The following is a 17,972-nucleotide window of genomic DNA, read 5'->3' as shown; positions in this document are numbered from 1 at the left end:
TTGTGTTTAGTCGGCTAAATTTATTTAAGTTAGACTAGAATCAACAGAATATACAGAATCAACGTATTTCCATTTTGTTTTATGACCAGCTGGCCAGAACCAAACGCGGTCGTAAGTGGACGACGTACTGCATTGTCCTAGTAAAATTGTTATAATAATAAATAAAGTTGATGAAGATATTTAAAAACAGTAAAAATAGTAGTAAAAGTTCAGGTTTAGCGCCCTATACAATAATTAACTTGATTGGTATGCGCTGTTACTTAAAAACTGCATTTTTAAACCAAGCCATGTCGGTGCCGCTATACTGGCAGCCAGGGCTTCTGCTACGCAAGCAGGAATATGGGCAGTAAAGGTTCAAAGGGTTAATTATTTGTACTGAGACATCTGGGTGATAGTTTAGTTTAAGTTTTGCAGAGAAATATTTTAAGAGAAACTATGTTTTGGTATTTTAGATTTTGTAAAAAAAACCATTACAATGAAAAAAATCTAATTTGTAGTTCAAGTTTTTTGCACAAATTGTTAAGAGTCGAGTGGCCAATTAAATTGTGTTTTACTTTAAAAAAATTCCCAAGAAACCAGCAAGTTTTTAGTCTCTTATTCAGCTTTTCAATAATTAAGGTGACTTTGAATTAGTAGAATTGAGGTCTGCACAAAAATTAGGTAATAGTTTTGTTTTCATAATTAAAAATCATGTAAAATCTATTCTTTTTGAGAATTTCTAAACTTTTAAAAGCTTCCTACTTCATCAGAAAACTATAAGACATCGCAATGACTTTTTTTGCAGCTTTCTATGGCTCTACTTGTGAGCTTGGGGAAAAGAGAAAGGAAGAATTAACCGATGAGGAGTTTATACATACTGGTGGTGATTACCTTGAAAAAGACAAACATCCATGGAAGCTGTTTACGTAAAATACCTGCTTACTAAATAATCGGGATCTCTACCAAACAATACAACTAATATCTGTTGGAGTTGTTCCTTTAATTTCAAAATTAGCAATCAAATGATTGGTGACTGTTGCATAAGATGCAACACTCATAAGATTTACAGAATGTAATATGTAATTAAATAGGTTAATCTATGAGCTCATTTTCAAAAGTTAGTAAGATTTTTATATTCACCGATACAGCAAAGTTTTTACTTTGCAACAATTTGCAACAATGCAACAATTTGTTGCAATATGTAGAGATATTTGACATATATTTTAAGTTTTTTTATATTGCTGCTGTGGAAGTTTGCTAAAATATTTGTTAGAGATTAAATCAATGCATCTGTTTTCCTTTCATTCTGTTCATTTAGTTTGTAAGCGTTATATGCCCTTAGTTTTATAGACCATTTCTAACTTGAGGCTTCCGCCAATGAAATTCTTTAGTCCTCCCTTAAACACATGATTTTAACCATAGTGATTGATGTTGATCATAATAATGTAGTAGGAAAAATACAAAAATCAGGCTATGACAGCATCTCATAAGTAAAGAATAGATAGACATGAAGTTACCAACGCAATCTGATAAGAGGCACTGTCAGAATCTTTGTCTTTTCTTGGGAGCATTAGCAGTTTGTTGCATCTTCTGCTGTATAACTTGTAGAGCTAAAGCTTGTAGAACCATTTAGCTGACTGCTGAATAAAGCTTTAAAAAGTTTCAGTTTAATTAAACAAAAACGTGGAATGACTGAAACACACATGAAGAAAAATCAGAGACTTTCTGAAAGGCTGGTATTAGTGTCAATATAGAAGGAAATATTTTTTCTGAACATTTATGCGAGTGAAGCTTTATCATGATAATTGCAATAATCTATATAACTACATGTCAGAATTTTTGACTTTCTTTTGGTAGCATTGGTAGTTTATATTTATCTTTGCCACAAAATTTGCAGAACTTTTGGCTGAATGCTGAACAAAATCTTACAAATTTTTCAGTTTAGTTAATCAAAAACTGTGAAGCAACTGAAACACACTAAAAGCAAAAGAAGAGGATTTCTGCAGCTTGGGTACTAATTTTAATCTAACAAAAATGTTTGCAAAGCAAACAAGAGCATAATATTTGGTTCTAAACATTTTACAAAAGTTAATTATTTTATAATACTTACAACACTAATTTTATTCTTTTTTATTCACAGCTTTTTTAAATTGCATAATATCATTTTAGAGCAGATCAAGTTTTGTTATAAGTTGAAGTCATGTTTTTCTGTAAAAGTTTGATTCTGCAATAAAACATACTTTCCTACAATCAGCAAGCCTATCATGACAAAGCAGTGAGTAAAATATCAAGCATTTTTATACATAAAAACAAACTAGTGCCAGTCAGGTTATCAGTGGCAGCGTCATCGATTTTAAATTTGCTCTCAAATTTATGCAAGATCTATTTTGTGTACTTCAAGCTTATCTTGTTTATTTCTAAATTGCCAACTTTGAATTAGCTCCCAAAAAAACAAAGTTTTTTGTACAGTTACGAGCTATGTGTATTTTTATATTTTCACTAAGCAGTTGTTTTAGCAGATGGTACAAGAAATAAACTTGAACAAGTCAATTGTTCTTTGATTTTTATCAGTATAGGAAAATTTGACTTGAAACAGTAACTTTTGTTTAGTTAAGGCTAAAATAATTTTTGTAATAGCAGTGCAATATGATAAGGACTGTAGTGATAGACCTCCTGGCCACCGCAGTTGTAGTACTGAGCCTCCAAGGTGCTGAGAAAGGCCCGGCCACTGGTAGGAACCCGGACTAATGAGAAGAAGACCAAAAGACCAAAAAGCAGACCATGAAAAAACCGTGTAGAACAAAGAAATAGGAGCAAAGCCAAAACAAAAATATAAATATAAATAAAGGAGGAATCGAGTTTTAAAAGAAAGTCGTACTGCGCACGCACTCTCTGCATGTATGTTCTTGGTTGCCTGTCATGCATGTATCGTTATATATATTTCTTTAGTAAATACATTTACTAGCTGCGTTACTCGGCATTGCCTAGGTATTAAAATCAGCTTACAAGCAATGAGAGATAATGCCTGCCACTTGCTATTAGCCTGGCACAATGCCAATTGATAATTTGAGTAAGCTTACTAAAGCCTGGTTTCCATATGACAGCGCAAGGCGCTCAACAAGGCGCACGACGTCGCGCGTAGGCCAGCTGTGATATGGAAACGTCAACGCACGACGATCGCGCGACGAGCGTACGCTGATCGCAAGGATCCAACAGAATGGATCCTTGCGATGGGTGCGCGCGATGATGTATCCCACAATGCACCGATAGACCTTTTCAGCCTATCCCACAATTCAAACGGAGGGCTGTGTTCCGAAGAAATCGGTCTCCCGTACGAAAGAGTAAGCCTGGTTTTCATATGACAGCGCAATTTCGCGACCGAGGGCTGTTTTTCCAAAAAAATATGTCTCTCCTACAAAAATGTAAGGAAATTACCTACCCTGTCCAATGCAAGCATGACGCCTATGCGCGATATGGAAACATTGCATCGCGGCCCAAGAAATGCATTGCGCACGATTACTGGGCCGCGCACGATCATTGCTCTGTCATATGGAAACCAGGCTTAATAAGAGCTTCTCATGACATTAAGCTATCACCTTACGTCAAGACGAAATTCGGTAGAGTAGTTGCTCCCATATAGTGACGTATATCACCAAATGAATACATCAAGCTTGTGTGACTGAATTAGTAAGGCGTCAGACTGGTGAACTGTAGGGTTCGAGATCAATTCTTCTTTGTTACCGATTTTTTATTCCAAGGTTTTAATAGCTATATCTGGAACTGCATACAGTGTACATACACACCTATTTTAAGAAATGTATATATATATATATTTTGGCTAATTAAACAATGTTTAAATATTTATTTATCTTTATTTTATATTTATACTTTTACATTTTATTTTATTTTTATTTATATTTGAATATTTCCAATTGTTGTAATATATGTATATTATATATAATATATATAATAATATATATATTATATTATATAACATTTATAATAATATATATATGTATATATACATATATATTATTGTTATTATATATATTATATTATATAATACATATACATTATTATATATACAATATATATATATTAATAAGGAATATTTACAATTCATTGCAACATATTTTATTACACAACTGATAGTTACTAAAATCCAGGATTAAGTAAATGATCAGTTGTAAGGTTAACAGAAGTTGATCCTCGGGCTGTCAGTCAGGTAAACATGGAGGGTGTTTACTAGTCCATTATGGCCAAGACAATTTGGAAGCTCTTTTATAACCAACTAAAACAAAACTTAACATTAACCCTTTGAACCCTGGCCGTTCTTGTCTATATGTGTCGGTAATTCTGGGTAACAAGCAACAGGTAGTGCAACTTTTGGTTCTGAAAAAACAGGGTGGATAACTCTTAAAAATAGTGCTAAGGCTGTGGTTTTGGTTATGAAAAATGGCATTGAACCAATAAAACCAAACTTATTAGCAAGCTGAGTTTAAAAAAACTTCTTGCTGATGGAATAGCTTTTTATGTAAGTCAACTAGCCAAATATGTAAACACAATTTTCTTTTGCTGGAACAAACCACATGTAGCTAAAAAATAATACATTGCAAATAAAAAGTTCTTAGGTTTAATGTATAACTAGCTGTGCCACCCGGCGTTGCCCAGGTAATAAAAAGTCTTTGGTCAAAATATTGATTTGTATTTAACATATAACAACATTTGCCATTCTAACTTTCAAACTGCATATCATGAGAGAAGTGTTTTGAGTAGCTGAAATAAACCGGGAGAGAAAACCAAAACAACTGTAAAGATTTTCAAACTTTGTCAAACAGCTGTAACTTTCAAACTTCATATCATGAGGAAATTATTTTGTGCTGGACAGGATCTTTTCATTGGAAGCATTAGAGAATGTGTAACTTCTGAGAATATATGTATTTAGAAGATTAATAAAAATATGACAAAATATGGTAATATTTTGTAGTTGAAATTTTTTAGAACAGTGTTTGCCAAAAATGGTTGAATGAAAAATTAATATTAATAATTAAGATTGGAAACTAACTAAGTAATAATAATAGTGAAAGGAAAATGAATAATGTTTAAACTTCAAATACGATATTCAACTTGTGTTTAAAAAATGCAAATGGAAATAAAAACAATAATGCAACAACTTTAAAAAACCTATACTATAAACTTTGGAAGTTATACGAAGTTTATAAATGTAATAAGAGAATGTAAATTCATCTATCTACAATATATACACATATATATTTATATGTATGTAAATGTATGTAAACATAAGAGAGTGAGGAATAACGGATACTTGTAATCTTACACAATAAATCGTATAATAAATCTTACAGATAATCTAACAGATAATCTTACAGTAATTTCGCAAATTTTTGTTGTAAAATGTGAAATTATTTACAAATTACTAATTGGTCAGGATTAGAAGGAAAGATTTGAAAGCTAATACACAAAGCAAGCACTGATAGGAACATAAAAACAAAAAGGTTTTAATTTGAACTAAATGAAATAACATAAAAAGATTTTTTAAATGAACAAATTCTTTGTTCGTATTTAATAAGTGTTGAACGCAAGGTACTAAATCAGCATCCAAAAAACATAATGTAGCTGGGAAAAAGTCTTCTGAACAGCTGGAATAAATTAGTAATTAAATGTAGATGTAAAATAAATAGCAAGTATGTAAACTAAGAAATTTCGCTGCATTGTATGTATTTCGGTAGCGTATATAATCAGTACAAAAATCACCAAATTTGAAATTTGAGATAAACTCTTGGCTTTAACGAGAGAAGACAAAGAAGTGCATATACTTAAGTACCAAAATATTTCAATGTAATTTTCTGCACAAGAAGAATTAACGTTGACCCCAGATATGAACCTTACAAAAAATAATTCTTAACAGGTGCCCCGTTAAGAATTATGGCCCGTGGCCGCATCAGCCTACGCTATAGCTTTATCTATAGCTGGTTGCACACACCAGCACTTTATATATATACAAATATATATATAGATTATATATATGTATACATATAATCTATATATATATTTGAAATATAGATTATATATATATACATATATATATTATATTATACATATATGTATATGCATATATATGTGTATATGTATATATATATATATATATATATGTATATATATATATATATATATATATATATATATATATATTTGTAAGTGTTGGTGTGTGTAACCAGCTATAGATACAGCTATAGAGCACATTGATTAGTTTACCAATGCCGGCAATGCGGCCACCGGTTTTATATATACATGTATATATGTATATACGTGTACATATGTATACCCATGTATATACATGTATGTATATACATGTATATATGTATACACATGTATACATGTAGGTATATATATATATGTATGCACATGTATATATGTATGCACACGTATATATGTATACACATGTATATATATACATATATATCTATATATATATATTGATATATATATATATATAAATATATATATATATATATTTCTCAAAGTTCGTTGTGTGTCTGTGTGTTCGTCGGAAATCCGGCTATAGATCTTAAAATCTTGGAATAAATATTCCGCACCGAAAAGGACTCGATCTCGGACCAAGTCGTCCACCAGTCTGACGCCTTGACCAAAAGACTGCGGAAGTCAAATTGCTACCCTGCCAATATAATTCATTATATCAGAGCAAAACCTAACTGCTTCGCGTGTGACGCTGGTCATAGCATAACGTCACGAGAAGCTGTTCGCTCACATTACATGTATTAAACTTGCTAATAGCAACTCTCACTACTTCTCATTGTTTATCAGACAAAAACTTTTCTCATGATATGTAGTTTGAAAGTTAGAATGGCAAATGTTGTTATATGTTAAATACAAATCAATTTTCTGTCCAAATACTCTTCTACTACACGGGCAACGCCGGGTGGCATAGCTAGTGTATATATAATTTTGGTACCAGCGTGAGCTGTAGTGGGCTCGAAGCATATGCTGAGCTATCTGTAAAATTGAGAAGGTCTTATAAAATGGTAAAATGATTTTATTACTTGAAATTTTGTGCTATTAGCGTTTAATAAAATATATGTGTATTCACACGTATATTTTATCAAACGCTAACAGCATGAAACTTTAAATAATAAAACCATTTTACTATTTTATAATATTTCTTCAATTATATATATATATAAAGTTGAAAAGATCTTATGAAATAGTAAAATTATTTTATTATATATATCTATATATGATTCATGGTTTCATCATTTATGGTAGAGCTCATAATGTCCAGACTTGCTAAATTGTACACCCAGACACCAGTGATCTGCTGACCTTGCTTTCACATACAAGAAAACATTTAAAAATTGTCTTGTTATACACGTAATCTCTATAAAAGCAGATTTTCTGTTATGGGTTCAGCAAAAAATGTATCACCATCAACTTTTTTACCACATGCAAAACAACGAAGTCATTTAAAACTGTTTGACTGTTTAGGAAAGCTTGATACAATGCATACAGTGTTTTTATAAAAAAAATTTAGTTTACACATTTAAACCCACAATGTGAAATACCTATTTTTATCATTCATTCATTTGTAATCCTAGTTTTGGCTATTGGTTTGTTTCTATACCTCGATGTTAATTTAAAAATGGTCAAACAGACTGCTCTGATTAATAGCTATGATAGTTAACTTTTCACAGCATTTTTAAAATATGGAGAGTTGCTATTAGCTGAGCATTTTAACCATGTTATGTACATTTTATTTTTAAAACTTCCTGGCAGTCAGACTCCCTCAAAGATCAAAGGCAATCACAAATGATAAAAAAATACTATTACTTTTTAAAAAATAAACTAAAATTTTATGTCAGTTCATTCTTAAATTGTGCCCTGTTTTTATAATCAAGACACGCTATGTTACAGATTTAGTCTACAATTTGCTTTTGACTAAAAAAAGTAACAAACTTTTGATTGTTTTTTTTCTATTTAATGTGCATATTTTAATTACTTTCGCTAAGTGTTTTTAATTTAAAGTATATATATTAATGAAATCAAGTGGCTATATCCAACAAAGGAAGAATAAGGTCAAGTTCTGCTGCTATGATGGCGACATAGATCACTGGCCAGCAAAATTATTATTTGAAACGTTCTACCATCAAGCTAATAAAATGCCAAAAGTTTTGATGTCGCCTTCTTCTGACATCAAAACTGTGGTCTAGTTTTGTAGGCTAAAATTTCCATCTTCCTCTTTGCAAAGTTCAAACTAAAATTTTACTGATTTTATTGCAGGCAGAAAATGCTGAATTTGTTAAAATTGAGAAAATAGTTTGCCCGTGAGCTTTAAACAGATTCTGAGATTAAGCTAATCAACTGGACTGAAGCTGTTCAGGTGGCATGCTTTTGGGAACTGACAGATGGTCATTGTTGTGGTCAAATATTATTTATTTATAGCTGGCCTAGAAAAATAACAAAACTTTCACATCAGCCATGACTAATTATTTAATAGTTTTTCTTAAAAGCTGAAATTTCCCTTTTTTTCCAAAAGCCATATAAACATTATTTTAATTCATTTTTTCATTACCCATTCTGATTGCAGTTTAGTTTAAGCTAAGTTTGGAAATTGTCTCCTTTCCCTAAAAAGCTAACTCTCATAAAAAGCTTTATTGTCCTAATTTTCCTTACCCATTGTGTAGAAGCGTTTTCCTTGTAAAAATTTGGTGGTTGATTCAAAATCCTTCTTATCAAATGGCACTCTCAAATAGTTGCTTAAAACTGCATCAATCTGAGTAGCAAGCACATCTCCTAGTCCCGCCTTTTCAAACGTGTCTTTAGTTCTTCCAGTAGTGCATACGGCTTCTGAAAGTATATCACAAACCATATACATGTACTATTATATGTTATATGATGTATATCGTTATCTGTTGTAGTATATAATAGTATATCGTGATATATTATAACATGTTACATTATATTATAACAGTTAATTCAAATCTATACATTACTAGCTGTAAGCCAGTGATTTGTTTGGATTTACAGTAATTAATACTCTGACATGTTACTTTTTCTTACGTAATATTATAATGCAGTTTATTAAACTTTACTTTATTGTATTATTTTATTCTGTTAAAGAATACTTGATAATCTATCGATTATCTTTTTATCTTTTATAGATTAAATGATATTATATTATGTTATATTGTCTTATATTGTAAAACATTCTGTTATATCATATCACATTACATTATGTGGAATTTATTTTATTGCGGCATTTTATTATGTTATGTTGCGCGCTATTATGTTATATTGTGCGAATTGATTCACAGTAATGAATTTAATCAATTTAAATCTATTGAATTGTTTAAATCGAATTGAATTTATTAAATTCAACAACTTGCGAAGTTGATTTTAACGCAATACTATATCATATTGTATCAAACTATGTAATACTTTATTATAGCATATTTTATAAAATATTTTGTGTTTTATAATATTTATGTGGTAGCGCATTGCATTTAATTGTATTATGTGACCAAAAACTATACCAAATTATGTTTTATTCAATTACATTATTTTCATTACACAATATTAAAGTGATTTTAAAGTAATAATATTAACAAATTGCAATGATAGCAATTTTTTTTGCAAGTGTGTACTAAATAATATACTTTATTATTAAAGAAACATATCTCAGTGTTGCATACCAGGATCTATGAAGTAGGCAGTAACTACCCACATATCTGACTCCTCATTGAAGACATGATATTTGGCATTATTAGGTGCTGGATATGTGCTCAGGGTCTTGGGAATCTAACAGTAAAAGGCACCATCTCTGTGACATTGTCTTCACATAGAATATAATCATTTAGCACAATGCTAACTCTATGGATAGTTTTATGTATTAGGTATCAGTTGTTCAAAAGTGTTTTGCCTTCTCATTTTTTGTCAAATAAAAAAACTGCTGGTAGTCACTTCCTTTGACCAGACTATGACAAGAAAAAGACAAGCAGTCGTACAGCCAATAACGTTATTTCCGCATGTATTTTTCTTTTGAATGTTTTAACAATTATTAAGTTATGTTGATTTTATTCTTGAAACAACCTGGTAGTCAGATTTGCTCAAACATCAAAAAAATCACATATGATAGAAATATACTGATACTTTTCGATATAACTTACTAAATAAAACTTTTAATGTCACTTTTGGATTGCAAAAAACGAATTCACCCATTTAGTTTAAATGCTGTTTTTACATTGACAACAAAGCTTTGAACTCTTATCGATAAAAAACATGCTATGCAGCTAAAGTACTTATTCCAGTTTTTATTCTGGCAATGTATTCATTCATGTCATAGAGAAGCATGATAGTCTGATCTCTATTTTTCTTGTACCTGTTTCCTTTAAAGTATGAGCTCAGCATGCTACCATGGAGCAAGAGAGAATAACTTGTAAATCGTAACTGTAAACATTTTCAAACCCTATATATATTCAAACAATATACCTATATATACACACACACACACACACACATATATATATATATATATATATATATATATATATATATATATATATATATATATATATATATATATATATATATATATATATATTCCAATGTAGTGTGTCAAAGCTGTCAGATAGTGCTCAATGAGTGGTCAGAGCTTAAATATAAAATTTATTCATGTAAAACCTTAGATAAAAAACAACTTCATTACTATTAGTTTCATGTCTGTTACGCAGACAATCATCAGATAAAATTGTTTTGGTCCAACTGAGTTATATATGTAAGAGAGGTGTAATTACTATAACGACTGATAGCTATGTAATTGCATTTCGTAGTGTGTATTTAGTAGAATGTCGGCATGTGGAAGCTAGCTCGTTACGCTTGTTGAGTGAGCTCATTTCTGGTTTTGTGAGGATGATGTACTTTTCTGATATGCACAGGTTACAACGCTTAGTGGCTGGGTCGTATGGCCTTGCGTGTTGAACGATTTTCCATTTAATTGTATACGGTGTGTTCAGGCCTTTTAGCTGCCAGATGTAGTTACTAAGCTCTGTGGCAGATTGCTTGTCCTGGTGCCTAAAAGATGATATGTGGCCGCTGAGTCGTGTCTTAAAGGTATTTTCTGTTAGGCCAATATAACTTTCTGTAGGTTTGCTACCGTCGTCTGCGGTGACTACAGCTTGGTAAATGAGCGACTTGCTAAGACAGTTTCCTTCGAAAGGGCATTCATTTGGTGCGCGACAGTTGCATGTTTTGATGTTTGCTGGGTGCGTCGAGGCGTTGTTCAAGAGCTTCTTATTGTGATTGTTGATGGTTTGTTTGATATTAGGCATGCAGCTGTAGCCAATCTTTGTGTTGTTTCTATTAAATAGCTTTCTTAGAGGGTGATTGCTCGGAAAAAATTTATTTAATATTTTGATGAATGTCTGGCCGATGTTATTTGCCACGTTTCTGCTATATGGTGGGTTGAACCATGTGATTTTTCTTTGTCGCCTGTGTTGTTTAGTTGGTGTAGTCGTCTCATGGGGTGCGAATTTCAGCTGGTGTGCATATCCGCTTGCTGTCAATGCCTGCTGGTACGGTGGTGCTGCTCGGTTGAACTCATTAGCATCGGATGAGATTGCTGATAGTCGGTGGTTGATTGCTTGAGGTAGCTGCTTTATAATGCAGGGTGGGTGGTTGGATTGAGTGTGGATGTATGACGGGATGTTATTGGGTTTGTTGTACGGTGAGTATTTCCCAGTTGTTAGGTCGAAGGTGACGTCTAGGAAGTGTGTCACTTTTTTGTTGGTTTCGGCTGTAATGTTTAGTTCGTGCTTCTTGAATATAAGGCAGAGGTCTTTTTTTATTTTTTCGGCTTGGCGGGGTGTAGATCCTGTTACTGCTAAACCGTCATCTCTATACAGTCCTAGGTTGATGCTGTGCTTCTTACTGATCTCGTGTAGTAAGAATGAGCCAATTAATTCGCACGTTTCTGCTCCGTCGTAACTCCCCATTGTCACGTCAAAATGGGAGTTTTCTCCCCTTTTGCCCCACGTATTTCCGTTGAATAATACTGATTGTTTGGTGTGCATGATGATGTCTGTGTCCTCAGGTGTAATGTTATCATAGTTTGATGCAAATTTCAATGCTGATTGGAGGAGTTCGGCTGAGATAGAGGGGTAGAAATTGACTACGTCAAACTCTATAAAGATAGCTCTATCTCTGTTCTGGATATTCTTGAACCAGGTAATGACCTCTGCGGTGTTTTTCCACTGGTTGATGTTTAGACTCTTGCTGATGTTACAGTTTATGCGGTTGAGAATTGCTTTGCTTATGCATCCGATGTTTGATTTATCAGGGTTTATTAATCTACATGCGGGGTTCTCTATGAAGTTGGTTTTGTGGTCTTTCAATGTGATAAACGCGTCTCGTTGGGTCATGCTATTAATTCTGTCGTCAATTGGACCAAAACAATTTTATCTGATGATTGTCTGCGTAACAGACATAAAACTAATAGTAATGAAGTTGTTTTTTATCTAAGGTTTTACATGAATAAATTTTATATATATATACATGTATATATATATATATATATATATATATATATATATATATATATATATACATGTATATATATATATGAATATATTTATTTATATATAAACATTTATATATATAGTAGCTAAAACCAGGGTCAAAAGCATATAAAAAGAGAACTTTACACTAAAAACCTAAAATATAATTAGTGAAGTATGAAATAATAGAAAAAAATATTGAGAAGAAGTAAATGTTTAGTAAAAGCGCTACAAGTTTGTTTCGTGCGATGCTTTCTTCAGGCTCGGGTTGGCTAAATGAAAAGCTGTACCGAAATGCTAAAAATGGGCTCGATGTTTAATCATGTATATGTGATATAAACATTGAGAACATATGATTAAAACAATATATAATATATATACATGTAAATGTATATACGTATATATATATATATATATATATATATATATATATATATATATATATATATATATATATATATATATATATATATATGTTTCAATCATTTATATACATATATAAATATATATATATATACATGTATATAAATATATATATATATGTATATATATATATATATTACATTTATATGTATAAATATATCTCTCTCTCAAAGTTTGTTTGTGTGTTTTTCTGTGTGTAATTTGGTATGTGCAATTATAGCTAATAAGATCTTGGAATTAAAAGTGCCCATTCTGCTTAAATTTATCTCACCAAGATTGCATGCAACCACAAATGTTGAACCGTGCATTTAGCCACTAAGCTACATTGTTCTTACAGTAAAGGGTATACCTTTTTCGTGATTACACGCGTTAAATAAAGTATTGATTTAAACTCTCTAAACTTTATCCCACGACCAAACATGAGCGAAGCGATTGGTTTGGGAGATTTATGATAAATGCACATGTGTACACAACTCCCGAAAAGTTATCTGTTAACGGCCGTCACCAAACCCTTGTAACGAAATCTTATTTACAAATTTAACTATTTTTCTGTAAAGTCATTTAAGTATAATAATTATACAAAACGCATATACATGTAAACCTATTTAAATATGTTACCAAGCCTTTGAAAGGTTACCGCAAATTCCTTAAACTAACCCATTTGATCAGATTATACATAAATAGACAGATTTATTTGGTCAAAAATCTTTATTAAAACTTGCTAAGCCTCACTTTTATCAAAGTCAAGATCAGAAATTAAAACGCCGAGCGACAGAGAATAGAACGATTAAGTCGTGCGCATTTCACGAAAAAAATAACGTGCACATTTCACCAGTCTGTAGCATTGCCAAAGGTTTCTGTAATTAACGTAGGAGTACTGAAATCTTTTAATTTTTGCTGATTTCAAAGTAACTGACATTTTAGACACATTTGAGTACTTTGGTATTCTAACTGATGTCCACGCAGTGTAAGTGAAGAAAATGACGATGATATTTTTTCTAACGGTTCTTATGAGATTATTACAATGATTAATTATAAGTTTGGATGACTACAGAACAATGACTACGTAGTACAGATTTTCTAAAAATCTATATAAATATCACAACTTCGTGATATTGTTAGCTATGATGTTTTGAAATGTAAACAAAATTGTGTGTTGGTTTTATATTATTACTATATTAATAATATTGGTTATTCTAATAATATCAGTGCATTTTACTTCTAATATTGGCCAATATTGCATTTCTCCTATTGCAGGGGAGAGATATAAACATATAATCTTTTCCTTTCATTATTGCTATTTGTTGTACATAATAACACCCACACCCAGTAAATTACAGCGACCATTGCAGTTATGCTATTGCACTGCAGTGCCATTTGACTGATAATATTGCATTTCTCAACCATCAGTACCCTTTCTTTTTTTCCAATATCACTTTGGTCGTGGGCTGTATGACAGTGGAATTTTTAGTTAAGTCGATGTAACAGGATGCTTTTTTGGTCTTCGCCTTATTAGGAATATTTTGTTTCCCGCAAAATGATATCAACGAATATTTCTCTCAAAATTAAAATTTGGCGATTGTATCTCATTTCAGCATCATCTGTTATGGTAAAAATAAGTTCGCAAACAAGTATGTGATAAAATTCTAGTTAAATGTATACCAAAATGCATGCTAAAACTTGCTCAAGTGTGTTTTCACTAAGCTAAATTCATATAACTTAGATTCAGGGTTTATAAGCTGCGTATAAGTGAGTATATAAGCTACTTACTGCCATCTCTAAACCAGTCACTATATATATATATATATATATATATATATATATATACATATATATATATATTTCTCAAAGTGTGTGCATGCATGTGTGTGCATGCGGGTGCGTGTGTGCATGTGCGTGTGTGCGCGCATGTGTGCGTGCATGTGTGCGTGCGGCGTGCATGAGTGTGTGTGGGTATGGGTGTGCTTGCGTGCGTGCGTGTGGGTGAGTGTGTGCATGCATGTGTGTGCGTGCGTGTGTGTGGGTGTGTGTGTGGGGGTGCGTGTGGGTGTGTGTGGGTGTGTGTGTGAGTGCGTGCTTGCACGTGTGCATGATGTGTGTTCAGCTATAGCTATAAATATTTTGGTCTCCAAATTTCGCATTGTGATAAATTTGAACTCACGGAGATCGCAAGCGCAAGTTTTGAAATCACGCGCTCTACCACTAAAGTATACAAGGCACGTTAAACAAAGACATTACTCTATACCGTATAGTGTAAGCACACGCTAAATGATGCATTATTTTAGCCTTGCACCCATGCGTTACAATGCTTCCGCTTACAAAATATTTTTCGCCGAACTCTAGGAAACACAATGCTTTTTCGCCGTTCTTTCGTTAAAGCCAATTTTTTTCTGCCATATGATATCAACAATTATTTCTCTTGAAATTACAATTTGACAATGTGTGTACTGATTTTATATGTTATTAAGAGATATATGTTGCTCGCCGTGGCGAGTTCAGTTGTATCCGTGATGGTAAAAATGTATGCGCAAATGGATAAATGATAAAATTTTAGTTAGAAGTTTCAAGTTTACTAAAATACATACTAAAACTTTTTCAAGTGTGTGTTTAGTAAACTAAAAGTTAGGGTCAGCGTTAATATTATACGTTTGTCTTGAAGGTAAGAACTCTCCACGTAGTATGTTGTAATGCTATATTATCTTGCAGATCATAACCACAACATACACTAATGTCATTGTAGGTATCTATAGTTACTAAGGTTAACATATTATTTTGTTGCTATTTTTAATGATGATGATTTTGATGATTTCATCAGAAAGTGAATGTATTAGATAATTACCATGGGTTGTTTTACCGCTCTATGTACGTCTATAGCTTACGATATTTTTGTACGTCAACACTGGCATGCACAAATTAACATGCCAATTTTCACACACCAATCACTCTCTCTCTCTCCCTCTCTACCCCCCTCTCTTTCCCTCTCTCTCTCTCTCTTTCACTCTCACTCTCTCTCTCTATCTCTCTCTCTCACTCTCTCTTTCTCTCACTTTCTCACTCTCTCACTCCCTCTCACTATCTTTTTATCTCTCACTCTTTCACTCTCTCACTATTTCACTCCCTTACTCTTTCACTCTCTCACTCTTTCACTCTCTTACTCTTGCTCTCTCTCTCACACACACTCTATCTTTCACTCTTTCACTCACTCTCTCTCTCTCTTTTTCCTGTCTCCTTGTGTCCTCCTTCTCCCCTTTTTATTTTGTTTCTTTTCCCTTACTTTCTCCCTCTAATCCTTTTTCCATTCTTTTTTATATTATCTTCCCATCTTCCTTTCTTATCGGTAATATTTTCCCTTTTCCTCTCTCTTTTGTTTACTTTTATTCTCTTTCTCTTTAAGACGTTTTACATTCTAACTCTCTGTCACACTCTCCATCTTTATCTCTCACTTATTTTTGTTACCATATTTTTATTTTTCTCATTTTTTCTTTTCTCTCTTTCTCTATTTTTGTACTTTAGTTGAATATGATTGAAAAAATTATAGTAGATGAAAAGGTCTTAGTTGGCACACCTCTTCAGAAGCAAGTTAGCTAAATCGTCAGGTTATAACATTTCATGGTAATGCAACAATATTTGAGCAAGTAGTCAAACGAAAGTTTGAGTGGTAATCTGCTCTAAAGGCCTTCTGTAGCCGTGAAACAGTGAAGCATCTCTGTAGAGACTCACTTTGGCATAGAATCAAGAACATGCCACTAAACAAGGTGTTGGGTTTGCAGCATACAAACACCACATTTCACCACAATTTGTATTATTAACCTTTTGAGCCCTGACTGCCGGTATTCTGGCATTCACATGGTTTTTTTTTGCAACAGTTGTACTGGGGTGATATCTCGAAAAATATTGATACGACTCATATGTTCGTGCATTATAGATTATTGTGATACCAACAAAGAACTATGTGATACTAATTATAACTTTGCTGATTACTTAAAGTCAGAAAACGATGATGAACATGTTGTCGATAGATATGATGCTGAAGAAAATTTGTTAAAATTATTCGAATTTTTATGAGTTTATCTCAAAAACTGTGCAACAGTTTTTTTTCATATATTTTTTGACATTTGCTGTGTATTTTTGAAAAGTTTGTACAGCGTTTTGCCAAACATCATTGGATTATAAGTAAATTTAGATACATGTATATTTATTAAAAGTTTCAAAACTTCATGATGTTTGACAAATTGCTAGGGATACTGACACATATGGGCAAGGACAGTCAGGGTTCAAAGGGTTAGCATTTCTTCCTTGTAAAACTGATTCAATTCTCTTTTAGTTTTACTATTGGATATTAAAGCATTAGGAATGAGTTCTGGTGCTACGGAACCTTTTGGAACACTCTTAACCTGTTGTAAATTTTATGGATCTGTTACATGACTTAATTTTTAATGACTGTACAATGATTATCACTAGCTTTATTATTGACCTTTCTAGTTTTACAGCGTAAATTTGTTTTCTTAAAATCTCAAGAAATTCCTTTAATATATGTCTGTTTATACAAAGCGTTGAAGCTGCACAGCGGTCTTTGATGGCCGGTCAGCTGACATAGCAGAGATTAATAGCTACTTTTAGCAACCCTCAGTTTCAACTCATAGTTTGTGCTGAAAACAAAGGCGCCACTACCCGGAGCTATCTTTGCAACATCTCGCTTAAAAAGTACCAAATAAGTTCCCAGTTAAAATTGTTTGAAGGCCGGCTATTTTTAAAAGTTTAAAAGTTTACTTTTAAAGGTTTAAAAGTTCAACAATATACGGCAAAGGTTAACAAATGGAAAAAAATTTAGTTCACAGCTCTTTGGACTAAACCCGTAAAAAATTTGTATGATTTTAAAAACTTCTAAAAATCTTTACAGTAGCATCATATTCATTGGGCACATGCTCATCATCATTTCATGGCTTTAAATAAACTGCAAAATTATAGTTACTATCATAGAAT

The sequence above is a fragment of the Watersipora subatra genome, chromosome 6, assembly GCF_963576615.1.
Source record: "Watersipora subatra chromosome 6, tzWatSuba1.1, whole genome shotgun sequence".
Lineage (NCBI taxonomy): Eukaryota > Metazoa > Bryozoa > Gymnolaemata > Cheilostomatida > Watersiporidae > Watersipora > Watersipora subatra.
The sequence above is the reverse complement of the archived record's forward strand: the minus strand, read 5'-3'. Positions refer to the sequence as shown.